This window comes from Chlorocebus sabaeus, chromosome 3, assembly GCF_047675955.1.
Source record: "Chlorocebus sabaeus isolate Y175 chromosome 3, mChlSab1.0.hap1, whole genome shotgun sequence".
Classification (NCBI taxonomy): Eukaryota; Metazoa; Chordata; class Mammalia; order Primates; family Cercopithecidae; genus Chlorocebus; species Chlorocebus sabaeus.
In genome coordinates, this window is record NC_132906.1 from 40006529 (window position 1) to 40026719 (window position 20191).

Below are 20191 nucleotides of genomic sequence, written 5' to 3' on the forward strand. Positions count from 1 at the left end.
GAAAGTACCTTTACAATGGAGGTAAAGAAAAGTATGTCTTGAATACAGAAACTAGGGTATCTTAGTATTACCACACTCTGTGATTAAAGTTAGTTTGAAAACTACAAAAACACAATTCAGACAGGATTACTAATGGCCTGGAGCCTTCAAGTATGAAGGTGTGAGTCCCTGCACCAGATAAAGAACCACAATTAACTAAGGTGCTTGTTGAAGCCAAAGGGAATATGGGATGGATAGTGGAATAAGGTAGTTATGAATAGGAGCTACAACCATGTGACCAGTTATAGAATTAATTATTCTCATTGTCATGGGTATTTCACCTTTGTTGTGAATATGTGTGTAGGAATTATATTTATTTTCCTCTGTTATTCCTTCATCATGTAACATAAGAAGTACTGACCTCATATAGTATTTATGTATGATTAATTTTACATTGTAGTATTTCAATTATAAGCTATAAAACAACCAAATACTTTGTATCCTCTTTGGGGGATGGAGTCCTGCATGTTCAACTGTACACAGAATAGTTGTATCATGTTAAGTGAAAGTATAACCTTGTTACTATTGTTATTTTAGAGATCAAGTATATTTTAAGAGGAGGCATATAGGTGCCAAGTTGACAAGGGGTGGACTTGTGATGGTTAATTTTATGTGTCAAGTTGAAGAATGTTTGGGGATGAGATTAACATTTAAACCAATAAAATCTGGGCAAAGTAGATTGCCCTCCATAATGTGATTGGGCCTCATCCAGTCAGTTGAAGTCTTGAAAATAACACAAAGGCCAGACTCTGCAAGTAAGAGAAAAAGTCTTCAGTGGACTTTCTTTGGACTTGGCTCCGTCAGCTCTCCTGGGTCTCAAGGCTGCAAGCCCTCACTGTAAATTTAAAAAGTTTCCATCTTCCATAATCACGTGAGTTACTTCTATGTAATAAACCTGTTTAATCTACATAAATAATAATTTGTAATACGTTTGTTAAGTATATACACTCTGATTCTGTGAAGAGCCCTGACATACCATTCTGTTTCCTTATGTCTCCCAGCTATTCTGATGAGAAGATTAATTGTTATTCTTATTGCGGTTTATTTGTACATGACAAGTTGTTTTTCTCTTGCTGCTTTCAAGATTTTTGTCTTTATTTTTCAACATTATTGTGATGTGTCTATGTTTACATTTCTTTGAGTTTGTCCCATGTCTTGCATATTTAGATTAATACTTTTTACCAAATTTGAGAAATACTTGGCTATTTTGTATCCAAATAATCTTTCTGACACCCGTTATGAGCCTCTCAATATGCTAATGTTGGTATGCTTGATGACAGGTACCGATCTCTAATGCTGTTCATTTTCTTTAAATAGTTTTTTTCTGAGACTGGATAATCTCAATTGGCTTGTCTTCATTTTCACAAATTCTTTCCTCAGCTAGTTCAAAACTGCTGTTATACTCCTCTAGTGAATTTGTAAATTTCATTTGCTGTACTTCTCACCTTCAAATTTGTTTGGTTATATTTATACTTTCTATCTTTTTATTTATATATATATTTTTTGGTAAACCATCATTCTCATATATTCCTTTAATGTTTTAGACTTTTTAAAAACATTCTTTGAATGTATTTATAATTAGCTAATTTATAGTATTTGCCTGTGAAGTCTGACATCCGGTCTTCCTCAAAGGCAGTTTATATTGACTACTTTTTATCACTGTGTATGGATTGTAATTTTCTGTTTCTTTGCGTGTATAACAATATTTTGCTGAAGACCTGACATTTAAAGTAATATGATATAACAACTATGGAAATTGGATTCCCCAGCTAGCCTCCTCAAGGCCTTTTATTACTATTTCTTTAATTGTTTGTTTTTATTTTTGTTGTCATTGCTGCTGCTGTGTAGTTGATTTGACCTTCCTGGTTTAAGTATGTAAGTTGTGTATTTTTTTTTATATGTAGTCACTTAAGTCAATGTTTAATTAGCTCGATAGATAGCTAACGATTGGATAGAGATTTCCTTAAATGCCTTGAACTCATATGTGTCAGAACCTAGGGGTTCTATGGATTTGAGATATATTTTCTTCATTCCAGTAGACAGTTTTCAACTCCGCCTTAGACATAACTTACTATTTCTCCAGAGCCTCAGAGTGAGCCGGAATTGAAAGATGAGAATATTCTCGGGTCTTTCCTGGGCATACACACACAGCTGTGCATACCTTTGGCATTCCCGATTCCCAGAAATACATTGGAGGTTTAGAAAACCCACTATGGACATCTTAATTCTTACTTTCTTTTTCTTCAGTTTTTCGGTCAGCTTCTTGTTAGGTATAATTGATAATAGCAGCTTAGGGAGCTAAGATATGAAAGAATTTTCTCAATTTCTAATAAGCAGTCTGGTAATAAGGCTGTTCACATAGAGCAAGGTTTGATTCATATCAAATAAAGAGAAGCCCTAAGAGTGAAACTTTTTAGCAAGCTAACAAGCAAAGCAAATAGTGTTGATTCTCTGGTGATCTGATTTTTGTGGAAGGCCAGACCCTTTTTGCCTCTTCCAGTGGCTCCTAGGCTCCAGATTTTGACAGCTAATGCACTTATTAGACTGTAGGTATTCAATTCTGCAAGGGAGGTAGCAGAGGGGCATGAGATGAAGTCAAATCAAAATGCTATAGAGCCTGCTCTTGTTACTTAGATTCAGCCATTTATCTTACATAAATATTCTTCATATTATTGGATCCTTTGATTTCCAGAATTCTGAAAATGTTTTTGACTTTCTTTACAGTGTTATTGTTGCTTTTATTAAAAGCTCAGTTTTAAGAGATTTTATTCTAGTATTCTGGAAGTGTTTCCCTCTATCAGTGTTTATTTCCTCAGATACTTATTCAAGGAATATAGTTATTCATTGAGTCCTTCATTTTCCTTACATGATGTCTATCAACCTTTTTATTCACATTATTGCTGTTTGAAAGATAATTGTCATGAAGATTGTAATTTATCTACACCTGTACACAAGCTTATTTCCTAAAGTACCAATTTCATTTTTACTTTCTTACTACACGTATACAATTGCTTCCGCTTACCTCAGGATTTAAGAAAAAGAATTTAATCTTGGAATTAAACACTCTCCTAATATGACTTCACTTATCTTCCAAGGCATTTGCTATTAACACCCCAAGACGTTCATTATAAATTAGAAGATGAACTTATCTTCTGACTTTGAAATTAGTAAAAGCACCATCATTAATTGCTATTATCTATGTTTTCTCAGTTGTGACATATTAAATAACACACCAAGTCTGAATTCACCAAGTGGGCATTCAAACCTTGGGCAAATATTTTGCCTTCTTGGGTCTTATTTTCTTAGTTTCAGTGTAGGTGGTAGCACTGTTGTGAGAATCAAAAATCAAATAAGTTAGACAGAAAACACAGCTCAAATGTCAGTTAGTGCTATTTGCTAAATATTATATATTCTAGAAAAGATTTGTAAGCAAAAATTTGATGAAAACTCATTATCTTCCAAATCAAATAAGACAGCCAAGGACATTATTATAGTTTAATGGAAGAATCTCATACTGTGTCCTTAGAAAAGGGTAACTGGAAATAAATGATGTACAAAGCTTTCCAACACATATGATTTTTTTCTCCTATGCATTTATACAGCAGAGTGGCATACTGCATTCACCCCTGAAAATGGAGAGTGGATGAGCAAACATTTATCAACATTTATAGAGCCATTTTCCAAGCAAGAATGATACTACTCCTGTCTGCCAAATCTGAATATTTCAAGCACAATTTTGCTATAAAGCAGTTTATCAGCTTCTTCATACTTTAAATAAAATATCCCATTAAAAATCATGATTGCTCTCCCCCAATATCTAGACTTTTCTTCTCTCCTATAGTAGTCAAATACTGTTATTTAGATGAACTCATGGCCATGTATAATAAAGGCTAATTTACCTCTTTACCCTCTTTCTCTGAACGTTTACAACATTATATTTTGAAAATTATTTTATTTTCGAAGTATTAAAATTCTTGGGCAGGTTTATACAATTCCCAGGAAATAAAACGTTTCCAGAAAATTGAAAATACCTATTTTGCTGGAACCTCTACAGCTAGTGTGTCTTTCTTGAGATCATCAGAAAACAAAAATATCTAAATGACAGCCTACTCAACAACTCATGGGTAGTTCAAAGGTACCATACATGCAGTATGTCAAACACATTGATCATCACTCTCCTTCCTACAAATTAGTCACTTTCCTTTGTTCTTTAATCAGTGCATAATACTATCAGCCATCAAATTGCAGAAGAAATTATCTATTACTGCACCCCTTATCCAATTCACTAAAATTTCAGCTTATGTCACCTCCTAAATGCCCACTATATCTGTTTACTTTGTTGCATCTTCACTGATATCAGCTTAGCTTAAGTAAATATTACTCATTTCATAGATACAGCTCCCTAACTTATTTTTCTGAAGGTATTGATTTCTTCCTACAATTCGTTCTTTTTACCGAAGCTGGTATGGTATTTTCAAAATGTAAATAATAATATCACAGGCATGTTTAAATCCAATCAGTGCTTTTCCATTGTTGTTAATGTAAAGCTTAAAATTCCTAATACAAGGACTTATTATTTATTGTTATTTATTTATTGTTCTGGGCTTTGCCTACCTATTATTTAATAATGTTGTTTCCTTGTTTCTTCTCGTTTCTAGCTTTGAAACTAGTGGTGTGTTAGAAAATGGTTAACAACCAGTTTCCTGGAATAAATAAAGGCAGGATTTATATTATTTGCCATTATCTGTGGGGTAGATCATCGTATGTGGCTGGTATCAAGTTAACATGACGTCAATGAATGTAGAGGTGGGATAAGATGCACACAATTAGTTTCTTTGACCAAGTCCAAATTGACTGCTACACACAACTGATTCTAAACACTTGAGTCTTTGCATACATTATTTCCTAAGCTTACACTAATGCCCCATCTCTCTATTTTCATTAATCTTTGTTTTCAGGCCCTGCTAAGTTGTTATTTCTACACGGAAACCTTCCCTAACTCACAGACAAGGTCAAAACATTTTTCTATGTAATCTTCTAACATCTACACTTTGTAAAATTCCTCTCTGGTATTTAATATTGTAATTTTTAACATATTTACAAATTATCTAACTAACATATACGTATCTCCCAATGGACTATGCAAACTAAGGCAGTAGAGATCATTTTGTTGTTGTTATTTCTATTTTTTTTTTTTTTTTGCTTTCTTTACTTTTGAACATCTAGACTCAGTATCTAGTACATTGTATATTTTCATTAAATATTAGTGGGATGTATAAATTAAATATTTACAAAGAGAAAAGAACGTATTAATGATGCACTAAAATACATTTATTTGTCACTTAGCCAGACAAAATGCATGCAAAAAAATTCAGATTACAATTGGCATTAATAGCTGTTCAAATTCTCAGAAGCCAGACAGGCTTTCTATAATGAAACAACTCTCTGTTAATTACATATGTAATAAGAAAACTGTGGATTTTCTTTCATAATATCCATTCTCCTTTTGTAGTTACTGTTTTTGGACCTCTAAAAATTACATATTTTAACCTCTTCTACAGTAAGGAGTCCGCATATAAATTGCTTTTCTCTAATAAGAAAAATGCACAGAGAGGAAGTCAAATTATATCTGTTTGCAGAAGACATGATTGTATATTTCAAAAACCCCATCATCTCAGCCCAAAAACTCCTTAAGCTGATAAACTAATTTGGCAAAGTCTTAGGATACAAAGTCAATGTGCAAAAATCACAAGCATCCCTATACACCAATAATAGACAACAGAGAGCCAAATCATAAGTGAACTCCCATTCACAATGGCTACAAAGAGAATAAAACACCTAGGAATACAACTTACAAGGGATGTGAAGGACCTTTTAGGAGAACTACAAACCACTGTTCAAGGAAATAAGAGAGATCACAAACAAATAGAAAAACATTCCATGCTCATGGATAGGAAAGATCAATATCATGAAAATGGCCATACTGCTCAAAGAAATTTATAGACTTATTGCTATCTCCATCAAGCTACCATTGACTTTCTTCACAGAATTAGAAAAAACTACTTTACATTTTATATGGAACCAAAAAAGAGCCTGTATAGCCAAGACAATCCTTAGCAAATAGAACAAAGCTAAAGGCATCATGTTACCTGACTTCAAACTGTACTACAAGGCTACAGTTTCCAAAACAGCATTGCACTGGTACAAAAACAGATATATAGACTAATGGAAAAAAAACAGAGGCCTTAGAAATAACGCCAAACATCTACAACCATCGGATCTTTGACAAACCTGACAAAAACAAGCAACGGGGAAAGGATTCCCTATTTAATTAACAGTGTTGGGAAAGCTGGCTAGCCATATGCAGAAAACTGAAACTGGATCCCTTCCTTACACCTTATACAAAAATTAACTCAAGAAGGTTTAAAGACTTAAACATAAGACCTAAAACCATAGAAACCCTAGATGAAAACCTAGGCAATACCATTCAGGACATAGGCATGGGCAAAAACTTCATGACTAAAACACAAAAAGCAATGGCAACAAAAGCCAAAATAGATAAATGGGATCTAATTAAACTAAAGAGCTTATGCACAGCAAAAGAAACTATCATCAGAGTGAACAGGCAACCTACAGAATGGGAGAAAATTTTTGAAATCTACCCATCTGACAAAGGGCTAATATACAGAATCTACAAGGAACTTAAACAAATTTACAAGAAAAAAAACCATCAAAAAGTGGGAGAAGGATATAAACAGACACTTCTCAAATGAAGACATTTATGTGGCCAACAAACATAAGAAAAAAATCTCATCATCACTAGTCAATAGAGAAATGCAAATCAAAAACACAATGTATTGTGAATTTTTTATTAATTCTTGGCCATCTACAATGATCTCTGTCTATATTATCTATTTGCCTAGCTTTGTACTGTTGGCATTTCCTTTTAATTGATTACCCTCTCTCTTTTCTCCACTTAGAATCAATTCCCATTTTATCACATCATTTACCAGCTTAAAGTCCTTCTTATTTTATATTGCCAGTAAAATAACATTAGAAATCCATACCACTGATATCCTAAATATGTCTCCTCCCTGCCCCACCAACTTCATCTCAAACAACTCTACTTTTATTCACTTTTATTCAACAGTGGAAGAATTCTGATAGGTCTAATAATTTATCCAATAATTCTGTCCTTAAGCATATGGTATTTCTGTTTCTTCTGCCTCCAGTAATTTTTAGAAAGCGTTTTAACAGTTGCCCTAACATCCTCCTTCGTGTCTCGGCGTAAATGTTACCTTCTCTGATTCTATTATATAAAGTTGAATTTTTCAGGGCATTCATCCCAATTTATAGTTATTTACTCATTTATTTTTTTTAATTTTTTGTATTTCCTAGAAGAATATAAACAGGTTAAATGCAAGGACATTCTCTACCTTGCTTCATGTTGTTTTACATGGGTTATGCACATACTAGGGGAACCATACATATTTTGAATGGCAGTTCATCTTCAGTTCTTCATTTTATTTATTTATTTATTTTTAGATGGAATTTCACTCTTGTTGCTCATGCTGGAGTGCAATAGTGTGATCTCAGATCACGGCAACCTCGGCCTCCTGGGTTCAAGTGATTCTCCTGCCTCAGCCTCCTGAGTAGCTGGGATTACAGGTGTATAACACCATGTCCAGCTAATTTTGTAGTTTTAGTAGAGATGGCATTTATCCATGTTGATCAGGCTGGTCTTGAACTCCTGACCTCAGGTGATCTGCCTGCCTCAGCCTCCCAAAGTGCTGGGATTACAGGCATGAGCCACCATGCCTGGCCCCATCTTCAGTTTTATTTCTTGTGTTTTCACAATATCCTTTCATAAAAAATAGTAAAAGAACAGAATATTAATTTTGCTAAAATGCATAACATTTTCTTTGTGAAGTTCATAATTTTATATTAATTGTTCAAAGCACATGAGATAATGAATATACATGATGCTTTTAAATGTATTACTTTTAGCATGTAGGACACACTTATTTGAACTTCAGGGAACTTCAGATTAAAAGAAACTGCTATCAAGAAGCCTCATCTACATAGAGGCCTAATGTAATTAATTAAACTTTGAGTTTTAAGACCACAGTATTATGATGAGACTTTTGCAAGTGTCGAGTGGGTGACTGTATTTTGCACATGAGGAAAATGTAAATAGCGTGTTGCTACATGGCATTCTACAGTAGGTTAATAATAACTGCACATTCTTTGACACTTCCTATCAAGAGGTGAAATTTATATCTCTTCAACTGAATCTGGAAGGGCATAGTGACTTGCCTGGACAACTAAAACATGGTATAAGTGATTGTGTGCCATTCTTGGAACAGATATCAAGAGACTGAAAGTTTCCACTTAAGGTCTCCTTGAATACTCTTACACCATAGCCACTAGCATGTGAAGAAGTCCAAACATCCCTGCAGAGAGACTCACATGGAAAAGTAAGCCCTTGGACAATAGCTGTAGTTGAGCTCCTCGTCACCACTCAGCAATGACTTACCAACAGTGTGGGTACACCACCTTGGAAGTGGATTATCCAGGTATATTTTAGCCTCTTCTAGTGATATCATCAGAGATGGGATGCCCCAGTGGAGTCCTGACCCATTTGAAGGTTTGTGAGATAAATAAAAAGGTCGTCATTTTTTAAGCCAATATATTTCAAAGTAGTCTCTGTTGTAGAAAGAAGTAACCTGAATGATGGAAAACTAAAGGATTATACTATTATAAGGATTGTTAGGAGAAAATATCTATTAACTTTTACTTACAAAATTCAATTGTTCTTATTTACATCTCTGCCCAGAAAATGTAGGGGTCTAATTATTTTCTTTATTGAAAAAATAATTATTTATTCAGCAAAGAAGTGTGTTTCCATACTGTGTATTAAGCACTGTACTAGGAGATGACAGTTGAAAGATGAATGTGATGTTATCCAAAGCACTAGTATTCATCATTGTTATTGTAAACAGATAAACAGTCCTTGCCATCTAGCAAAAGGCTTTTTCAAACTCTTTTTTGTACACAATGACAGAATAGTTGAAAAGTATAAAAGCAGTCATATATGCAATTTAATATGATGTAGTCAAAGCCACAGTTGTCACTGCATAAGCTGAATTTCATTATTTTACTTAGGTGGCAGGTTAATTAACTGAATTGGCAAAAAGATTATATGTAAGTCCTGACAGAAAAAGTATTAGCCCAAATTAGTATATATCAAGACAAAAACTATTTAACAAGCTGGTAGATAATATTAGTGAAATACAGCACAGAAATACAAGTAGAAATTATTAGCATAAGGCATGTTTCACATATTCAATGTTTATTATATTTTATAGTAGATTTTATGAATGACATAAATGTAAAAACAATAATTTGTTCAAAAATATTATCCATTCATTTTTACTATGTGTAATTTTATGAAAAATATCATTTTGATTGGGTGGACATATATATATATATATATATATATATATATATATTAGAATTCTGCTTTATTGTTAATTTCAACTTTTATTATAGGTTAAAGGGTACATGTGCTGGTTTGTTACATGGGTAAACTGAGTGATTCTGAGGTTTGGGGTCCCAGTGATCTTATCACCCAGGCAGTTAGCATGGTACCCAACAGATGGTTCTTCAGCCCACACCTTCTTCCCTCTCCCATATAGTGGTCCCAGTGACTAATGTTTATATCTTCATGTCCATGAGAACACAATGTTTAGCTCCTAATTATAAGTGAGGGCATGTGGTATATGGTTTTCTGTTCTTGAGTTTTGTCACTTAGGATAATGGCCTCTAGCTCCATCCACATTGCTGCAAAGGACAAGATTTTATTCTTTTTTATGGCTGCATAGTATTCTATGGTGTAAATGTGCCACATTTTCTTTATCCAAACTACTTTCGTTGGGCACCAAGGCTGATTCCACATCTTTCCTATAGTGAATAGTGCTGTGATGAATATATGGGTGCATATGTCTTTTTGACAAAATGAATTCTTTTCCTTTGGTTATATACCCAATAGTAGGATTGCTGGGCCAAATAGTACTTCTATTTTAAGTTCATTGAAAAGTCTTCAAGATGCTTTCACCAGCGGCTGAACTAACTTACATTCCCACCAACAGTGTGTAAGTGTTCCCTTTTCTCCATAGCCTTTCCAACATCGGTTTTTTTGTTTGTTTGTTTTGTTTTTAAATAATAGCCATTCTGACTGATGTGAGATAGTAACTCATTGTGGTTTTGATTTGTATTTCTCCGATGATTAGTATGTTGACCATTTTTTCATATGTCTGTTGTTTGTTGTATGTCTTCTTTTAAGAAGTGTCTGTTCATGTCCTTTGCCCATTTTTTAATTCGGCTTTTTGCTTATTAATTTGTTTAAGTTCCTTGTAGATTCTAGGTATTAGACCTCTTTCAGATACATAGTCTGTGAATATTTTCTCCCATTCAGCAGGCTGTCAGTTTACTCTGTTGGTAATTTCTTTTTGATGTTTTTGCAAAATATAAACACATTTCTAAAAATGGCTACATAATATTAGAAAAAATAGTTAAAGAGCCTTTTGAAATTAAAAATCAACTTTTAGATATAATTTCAGATTAATTTTGAAATGCTTATTTTTGCATGTCATTTACTTTTTTTTGTTTTTTTCCTTTTCTATCAGCTTGTGGATTGATCAGCAGTGGGCCATTAATAAGAATTTGCTACTGAAGCCATAGTTGATGTGAGTTTAGAATTCACAAATTGAACTATCTTAGCAGTACAAAATTAAGACAACAGAAATATGTTGTTAAAATGGAGAAGCCTGTGACATTCATAGCACTAGCTAACCTGGGTATTCAGATTTGTATGACTCAGAAATTAATTGTCTGGATAATTTGGAAGATGTTCCTTAGTTTAATTATGTCTCATGTGTCATTTTGTTGTTGTTGCAATTGCTTTTGGTGTTTTTGCCATGAAATGTTTGCTGGTGTCTATGTCCTGAATGGTATTACCTAGAGTGTCTTCTAGGATTTTTATAGTTTTGGGTTTTTCATTTAAGTCTTTAATCTATATTGAGTTAATTTTTATATAAGGTGTAAAGAAGAGGTCCAGTTCCAATTTTCTGCACTTGACTAACCAGTTCTCCCATGATCATTTATTAAACAAGGAATTATTTACTCATTGCATATTTTTCTCAGGTTGGTCAAAGATCAGGTAAAGAGTGTGGTCGTATTTCTGAGTTCTCTATTCTGTTCCACTTCTGCACAGGAAAAGAAACTATCATCAGAGTGAACAGACAACCTACAGAATGGAAAACAAAATTTTTATTGCATTTTATTTTAAGTTCTGTGGTGCATTTGCAGGATGTGCAGGTTTGTTACATAGGTAAATGTGTGCCACGGTAGTTTGCTGTACCCATCAACCCATCACCTAGGTATTAAGCCCGGCATGAATTAGCTATTTTTCCTGATGCTCTCCACCCCCTGCCCTCCTCTGACAGGACCCAGTGTGTATTGTTCCCATCCCTGTGTCCATGTGTTCTTGTTGTTCAGCTCACGCTTGTAAGTAAGATCATGTGGTGTTTGTTTTTCGGTTGCTGTGTTACTTTGCTGAGAATAATGGTTTCAAGCTCCATGCATGTCCCTGCAAAATACCTGATCTGGTTCCTTTTTATTTGCATAATATTCCATGGGTATATGTACCATATTTTATTTATCCAGTCAATCATTGATGAGCATTTAGGGAAAAAAGTTTTGCAATTTATCCATCTTTCAAAGGTCTAATACCAAGAGTCTACTACGAATTTAAACAAATTTACAAGAAAAAACATGCAGTCACATTAAAAAGTAGGCAAAGAGCATAAACAGACAATTGTCAAAAGAAGACGTTCATGTAACCACAAACTCATGAAGAAAAGCTCAACATCACTGATTATTAGAGAAATGCAAATCAAAACCACAGTGAGACACCATCTCATGCCAGTAAGAATGGCAATTATTAAAATGTCAAGAAACAACAGATGCTGGCAAAGATGCAGAGAAAAAGAAACACTTTGACACTGCTGGGAATCTAAGTTCAACCATTGTGGAAGACAGTATGGCGATTCCTCAAAGATCTAGAAGCAGAAATACCATTTGACCCAGAAGCCCATTACTAAGTGTATACCCAAAGAAGTATAAATCATTCTCTTATAAAGATACATGAATGCATATATTCATTGCAGCCCTCTTCGCAATAGCAAAGACATGGAATCAACCCAAATGCCCATAAATGATAGAGGGGATAAAGGAAATGTGGCAGATATACACCATGGAATACTCTGCAGCTATAAAAAAGAATGAGAGCATGTCCTTTGCAAGAACATGGAAGGAGCTGGAAGCCATTATCCTCAGCAAACTGTCACAAGAACAGAAAACCGAACACTGCATGTTCTCATTTGTAAGTGGGAGCTGAATGATTATAAGACATGGACACATGAAGGAGAACAACACACACTGGGGCCTGTCAGCAGAGAAGAGGGAGAAAATCAGGAAGAATAATTAATGTATCCTGGGCTTAATACTTAGAAGATGGGTTGATCAGTGCAATAAATACCATGGCACACATTTCCCTATGTAATAAAACTGCATATCCTGCACATGTAAGCCAGAACATAAAATACAAGTTGAAAATAAAAAGAAATACATTCTAATATTAATGAGTACAATATTATGCACTATATTTCACCTATCACAAGGTGATATCTCAATTAATATTATATCTGTGTTTGGGTTGAGGTGGGAATAAGAAACAAAGTCAATATTGAATATTTCCTGGATGACATAATATTCTTTGTGTCATGAGTTCCCCATACCTTATTACAAAATGGGAGGATAAATGCAGCAATGATGAAATAAGATTAACCAGGATGAGATTTTTGTGGTTTACTTCCTTCATTCTCTTCTCTTTCCTTTCGTTTTCATTTCCCCCTTCCTTATTTCCTTCATTTCTTTCCTTTTATATCTGGCCTTCATTTGCTTCTCCTGACATTCCATTTTTCTGTCTTCCTGTATCTTTTTCTCCTTCTTCTGTTCTAGTATATCTGGGCTTCAGCTGATATTTACAGAGAGCACCTGTGGGACAAGTACATGGTCTGTATTAATACCTGACCAGACTGGGGCAGAACTGATGGCTCCAGAGAAAATAGCTCCAAGAAGATGAAACTCCTGTTATATCCCAGGTCTCAATGTTTTAGGAGAAACTTGACACTTAGTAGAGAAAGTTTGGAAACAAATTAGTGACAGGCACATGGAGAGCAAAGCAAATGAAAAATGAAGCATTACCTCCAAAGGAAATATAAATAGAAAATAATTATAATCATTATATAGTTCAAGACTCAGATGTGTATTATGTTTACCTAGCTTTAAAAACATGAACACTGATTTTAGTGAGACGAATTGGGGCCCATGGATGAGAGTTAAATGTTTATATTCTATGATGCTAATTAACAGAGGCTTAAAAAAAAAAAAAAAAGTAGAAGTGTATGAAAGAAACTAAATACCACATTATATATACCATGTATCCCCATATATATGAAACTTAAGGGCTGATGAAACTAACAAATCAATGGTGATAGGAGTCAGAATAGCTGCTACCTTTGGGCAAAAGTATTGAATGAGACAGGATATGAAGGAACATTCAGGTGTGATGGAAAAGATATAGATCTAAATCTGAGCATGATCACACAGATGTATATGAATATAAGCATTCATTAGCTTTAGATTTATATACCTATATTATGTATTTTATACCAATAAAAATAGGAAAAAAGTAATTATACATCTTAAAATGCACTTTGCTGTCTTAGTCCACTTTTTGTGACCACCTGTGAGCCCCCTCAGCTTTAAGCTTAAAATAAATAAATTTAAGCAGTTATAATACTTGTTTCATTTTCTCTTACCACTCATGCTTAAAAGAAAAACTGCTGTTTTTGTGTTGTGTTGTTTTGTTTTGTTTTGTTTGTTTTTTGAGACAGAGTGTCGCTCTTGTTTCCCAGGCTGAAGTGCAATGGCGCAATCTCGGCTCACCGCAACATCTTGCTCCTAGGTTCTGTCGATTCTCCTGCTTCAGCCTCCTGAGTACCTGGGATTACAGGCGTGCGCCACCACACCCAGCTAATTTTTTGTTTTTTAGTAGAGATGGGGTTTCTCCATGTTGGTCAGGCTGGTCTCGAACTCCCGACCTCAGGTGATCTGCTCGCCTCGGCCTTCCAAAGTGCTGGGATTACAGGCGTTAGCCACCGCGCCCAGCCAAAATTGGCATTATTTTTATCTCACTTTCCAAAATTTCAGACAAGAGTCTGTGTGTAAAGTATGTTCTATCTTCCCTGAGACCCATCCTGATTGCCCATAAACTTATAATTTCGATGCCTTCTCAGCCTGCCTTGCCACATCACTCACATGAGAAAATACAAAGACAGCATTTAAGAGTAGAAAACAGAAAGAGAGAGAGAGAGATAGATAGAAAGAGAGAGAGAGAGAGAGAGAGAACACATTTTCCCAACTTCAGATTCTTTCTTAACAGCTTCAAATTTCTCACTAAATCTTCTAGGATCCTCCTACAGCATTTCATTTTACTCTGGCTTGGCATCAAATTTTCTGCATAGAGAATTTTTCTTTCAAAAGTCTCTGATAATAATATTGTTAGCAGATGAGTATGTGTATATGTATAATATTAGCAAGGTACCAGGGGCAGTTTTAAGCAAATTAAATGTATATTGACTCAATCTACCTATTAGTTATTGTGAGCACGAGCTTGGAATAGACCATAATATACCCAGAATTTTAAACAGCTGGATTTTGCTCAAGCACTGTAAAATTCAGGGGGAACATCAATGCCAAAACACTGCTTATTTGCAAATGATATATGATAAATTATGCTAATTTTTAAATCTGTAGATGTGTAGGATCAACTGTTAAACTTGTTCAATATATGGTTCTGATTATACTTACCCCAACAACCACCAAAAAAGATAATGACTGACATCAAAACAGTGTATTGAGAATAAGTGACTCATGCATACAGTCCTTGTATTTTTCATTGAGTCTTATTTTTGGCAGTAGTGTTGTCATCAGTGCAATTGATATAGTCCCCACAAAATTAAAATTTATTTATATCACATTGTCTTTAAAAAATAATCATTGTGTTTTCACTTCTTAAGAGCAAAATGTTACTAGTTCTGCAGTTTTCATCAAATATATACCAGAAATTCTCATTTTATTATTGGAAATATAAACTTCTCAATAGAGTAAAACATGGATTTTATTGTTTCCTGATCCGTTTGGTAGCATATAAAATATAGCTGAAGAGTATGCAATGAAATAAACTTGGTTCCTCTAAACAGCAATTCTGTTTTAAGTATTTAAAGTAAACATTCCATAGGAATACCAGCAAAATGCATGCAAATATGATTTAAAGCCAGTGAGGAGCCTAAGGAAACCATTACATACTATTTGTATAGGACAGTTTGAAAATATTAAGCTTGCGACTCCAAACTCGATACTAACATTTGTGAAAACATGTTCCCTTTAAAAAATAAAAATTAAAAAAAATCCTCCTTTCCCCCATGTGTATATTTCTCTCTGTGTATATATGGGTATATACAACTATCCACTCGGTGGCATATATATACCTAACGTGCATATACAGCTATAGTTGATTTAATAGCTAAACTAATTTAAAAGTGTCAATAATCCTGATATGGTTCGGCTCTGTTTCCCCACCCAAATCTCACGCGATAGCTCCCATAATTCCCATGTGTTGTGGGAGGGACCTGGTGGAAGATGATTGAATCCTTGGTGGGTCTTTCCTGTGCTGTTCTCGTATTAGTGAATGGGTCCCATGAGATCCGATGGTTTTAAAAATGGGAATTGCCCTGCACAAGGTCTCTCTTTGCCTGCTGCCATCCACATAAGATGTCACTTGTGCCTCCTTGGTTTCTGCCATAATTTAAACATTTTCTTTTGTAAATTGCCCAGTTCCAGGTATATATCCTCTATATTCACCTTAGAGAAAGTTGTCTCCTTATAATCTAGGGAGTCCCAAAGTCAGCATTTTTTTTAAGCTAGCATGCAATAAATAATGAACAGGCATTGAGTATATATACATATATAAAATACATACACCTCCTTCAACTAATACATATGTAAATTTGTACACATTATTTTTGCTTGCATTCTTTTGGTCAAAGCTTATTCCACATGGCTACAGCTAATGAAAGAAAACCTATACAATGTAGCATATAGTTGGAACAACATGCATACAGCTAAAACTCAAAGACAGGTGTTTTTAATTACCAAATGAAAGGAGAGAGGGAGAAAGGAATTCTAGTAAACAATTTGCTATCTTTTCAACATAAAATGTTCTTCATACCTCAATATTTTGTTTTCATCAGTAATGTTGCCATATGAGTTAGCATATAAATGTTAAATTTTATGACTAATATAAGTCACCACAAATAGTTTAAGCATCTACTTTAGTTCCTGGATACAAATCTTACTAAGTCATTTACTGGTAGTCTTTGAGAAATAGTTGGCACTCAACACTCTTAACTAAGTTCATAGATGAAGGAATTTTACTTTGTAAGAAGTTATGTTTATGTACAAAATATGATAATCAGGGAGCAAGTAGGCTTCTCTCTGAGGTAAGAATCACCTTTTGGCTTATCAAAATTTATGTTATTGTATACCAGCATTCAAAAAGAATAGAATTCATTATGCAATCACAGTACTTTCTGTTATACTTTTCAGAGCAAACATAAAATATAGAGTAAATATTAGTATTGATGGCAAAAGCTTTCTGAGAAACACAAAGTAAGGGAGTGAAATGGTGAGAGTTTTTAAGTAGATTTTCTTGCGGCATTCAGGAAAATAAGTTAATTATACATACATTTCTTCAAAGGAGAGTCTAACTTCTAGAAAGAAGCAAAGAGAAAACTTATCTAAGAGATGACCAAGCATCTGTAATATTTCAAATATTTCTCATCCTTTATGTCTGAAAAATAGACCACTCAGTAAAAAGCTCAAATGCTTTGTCTGTGTTGGTCAGATGGAAGAGACATGGCACTTCAAAGCTGGTTCCAGGTTCCCTAGGAATCAAGGCCCTGGTCAGAGCAGTGGTCCTGGATCTTCACTCCACTCTAGACAGGGAACTTAAAGTCAGACTGTATTCCTATCACTTGGTTTCAATCTTACCCATCCCTGCCTGGATTGCATTCAGTAGTGGGTGTGGGGCTTGGTAACTGGTCTTTTACTCCATAAATTGTTTAACAGGCTATCAAAATTTGAATTAGAAAGATTTACCACAAGTGTATGTGAGAAAAATTAATGATTATTTTTTAAGCCTGGAAGACTTTTTCATTTTTGTCATTTCTGTGCAAAAGTAAGTGTGTGTGTGTGTGTTAGAGAGTGTGTGAGAGAGAGATATTGAGAGACTGTGTGTATTAGTTGATTTTCACACTGCTATAAAGAAATACCTGACACTGAGTAATTTATAAAGAAAAAAGATTTAATCGACTCATGGTTCCGCATGTCTGGAGAGGCCTCAGGAAACTTACAGTCGTGGTGAAGGGGGAAGAAGAAGCAAGCACCTTCTTCACAAGGTGGCAGGAGAGAGAAAAACAAAGGAAGAGCTTCCAACACTTATAAAACCATCAGACTGCCTGAGAACTCACTCACTATAAAGTGAACGTCATGGGAGAAACTGCCCCCATGATCCAATTGCCTCCTTCTCTTGACATGTGAGGATTACAGGTCCCTCCTTCTACACGTGGGAATTACAATTTGAGATGAGATTTAGGTGGGGACTCAGAGCCAAACCATATCATTCTGCCCCTGTCCTCTCCCAAATCTCTTGTCCTCACATTTCAAAACCAATCATGCATTCCCAACAGTCTCTCAATGTCTGAACTCATTTCAGCATTAAGTCAAAAGTTCACAGTCCAAAGTATTCTCTGAGACAAAGCAGCAGGGCACTGGGCCCCACCCAAAAACTAATTTTTCCTTCTAGATCTCCAGGCCTGTGATGGGAGGAGCTGCTGTGAATGTCCCCAATATGGGACATTCAGCTCCTCACTACTTATGCAACTTTCTGCAGCGGGCTTGAATTTCTCCTCAGCAAAGTGGTTTTTCTTTTCTATCATATTGTCAGACTGCAAACTTTCCCAACTTCATGCTCTGCTTCCCTTTTAAACATAAGTTCTGATTTCAGATTATGCCTCTCAAGTTCAAAGTTCCACAGATCTCTAGGGCAGGGGCAGAATGATGCAGTCTCTTTTCTAAAGCATAGTGAGAGTGTCTTTTGCTCCAGTTTCCAATAAGTTTCTCATCTCCATCTGAGACCACCTCAGCATGGAGTTCATTGTCCATATCACTATCAACATTTTGGTCAAAACCATTCAACAAGTCTCTAGGAAGTTCCAAACTTTCCCACATCTTCCTATCTTATTCTGAGCTCTCCAGGTTGATCCAGCTTCTGCCCATTACCTTGTTATAAAGTTGCTTCTACATTTTCTGTATCTTTACAGCAGTACCCCACTCCTTGTACAAATTAACTGTATTAGTCCATTTTCACATTGCTAAAAGGAAATACTTGAGACTGGGTGATTTATAAAGGAAAGAAGTTTAATTGACTCGCAAGTCAACATGACTGGGGAGGCCTCAGGAAACTTATAAACATGGCAGAAGGCAAAGGAGAAACAAGCACTTTCTTCACAAAGTGGTGGTAGAGAGAAGAATGAAGGAGGAATGTTCAAACACTTATAAAGCTATCAGATCTCGTGAGAACTGACTATCAAGAGAACAGCATGGGTGCAACACCCCCCCATGATCCAATCACCTTCCTCCTTCGATACATGGAAACTATAGGTCTCTCCCTCGACACTTGGGGATTACAATTTGAGATAAGATTTGGGTGGGCACCAAGAGCCAAACCATGTACTATGGCTGGAGCATAAAAGTTGTGTACTTCAGGCCTCAGATTTCAGTTTCCATAATCAAATTGACAGACAATGGTTGTTGCGAAGGTCACATGATAAAATGTATATAAAAGTGCTGGTGAATTGTGAAGGATCATTCAGATTAAAAGTATATTATTTTAATTTAGAATAAATTATTAAATCCATTTGGCATAAATCAAATAGCTCAGTAGAAGCTGATGTGTGGTTTAGGTTAGTTGAAGATGATACAAGGAAAAATTAGCAAATTTAAAACTTTGAATTAGGACATGAATCTATAGCTTTAAAAACAAAACTTTAATCACTGGCATTATTGCATTTTTTTGTCATATGTTTTTGGTATATAGCTCTCTTTAATTTGTGTTTGAAACAATTTTATGTTATCATACTGGTCAGATTTGGGAAGATTTTTCTAATAGTAATTGTTTATATTTGCAAAATTAGAAATGAAAATTTTTTTGTAGTAAATTGTGTTTTATTTAAAATAAGTCCATAATGTAGTTAGTTACATGGCAGCAGAAGATATTCAATTGTGTTTGTATTATGTCTATGGAAAATATTTCTACTGAAGTCCCAGTGTGCTACTTGTACTTTTGCAGAACATAGAATGTAAGTAATCATAAAAAAATGATTGTATTCTGTTCATCTTCCTGCCTTTAATCCCCTCATGGCATTATGTTTTGTTATGATGTGCTTTATATTCTACACTGATAAGATAAATCATTTATTTATTCATATTTATGACTATAAACTCCCTCTTATTTTTTACATACAATAAAATTTACATTTATGTTTGAATTAAATAATATACATTAAACCATCAATTCTATATAGATTTGAGTGGAAGCAGGCCTGCATACATTGCATAGCTCTTTTAATTACCTGCAGCACATAATTTTTCATTAATTTATTTACTATGATAACCATAACTAGTTTCAGGCAAGAATCTAACATTCTTTCATGAATCATGTGGAGTCTTGCAGGACTAGGTAAAACAGCAACACATTGCCTGAGACTGTCAGGAAAGATATTCACATACAGATTCCAAACAAAAAGTCATCTGATTTAGCAATTAGATAGAGTGTGAACATTAGCCTTCTACCACGTCTCAGAGCTTTTCTCAGGACAGATATGTATTACCCTGCCCTAATTTC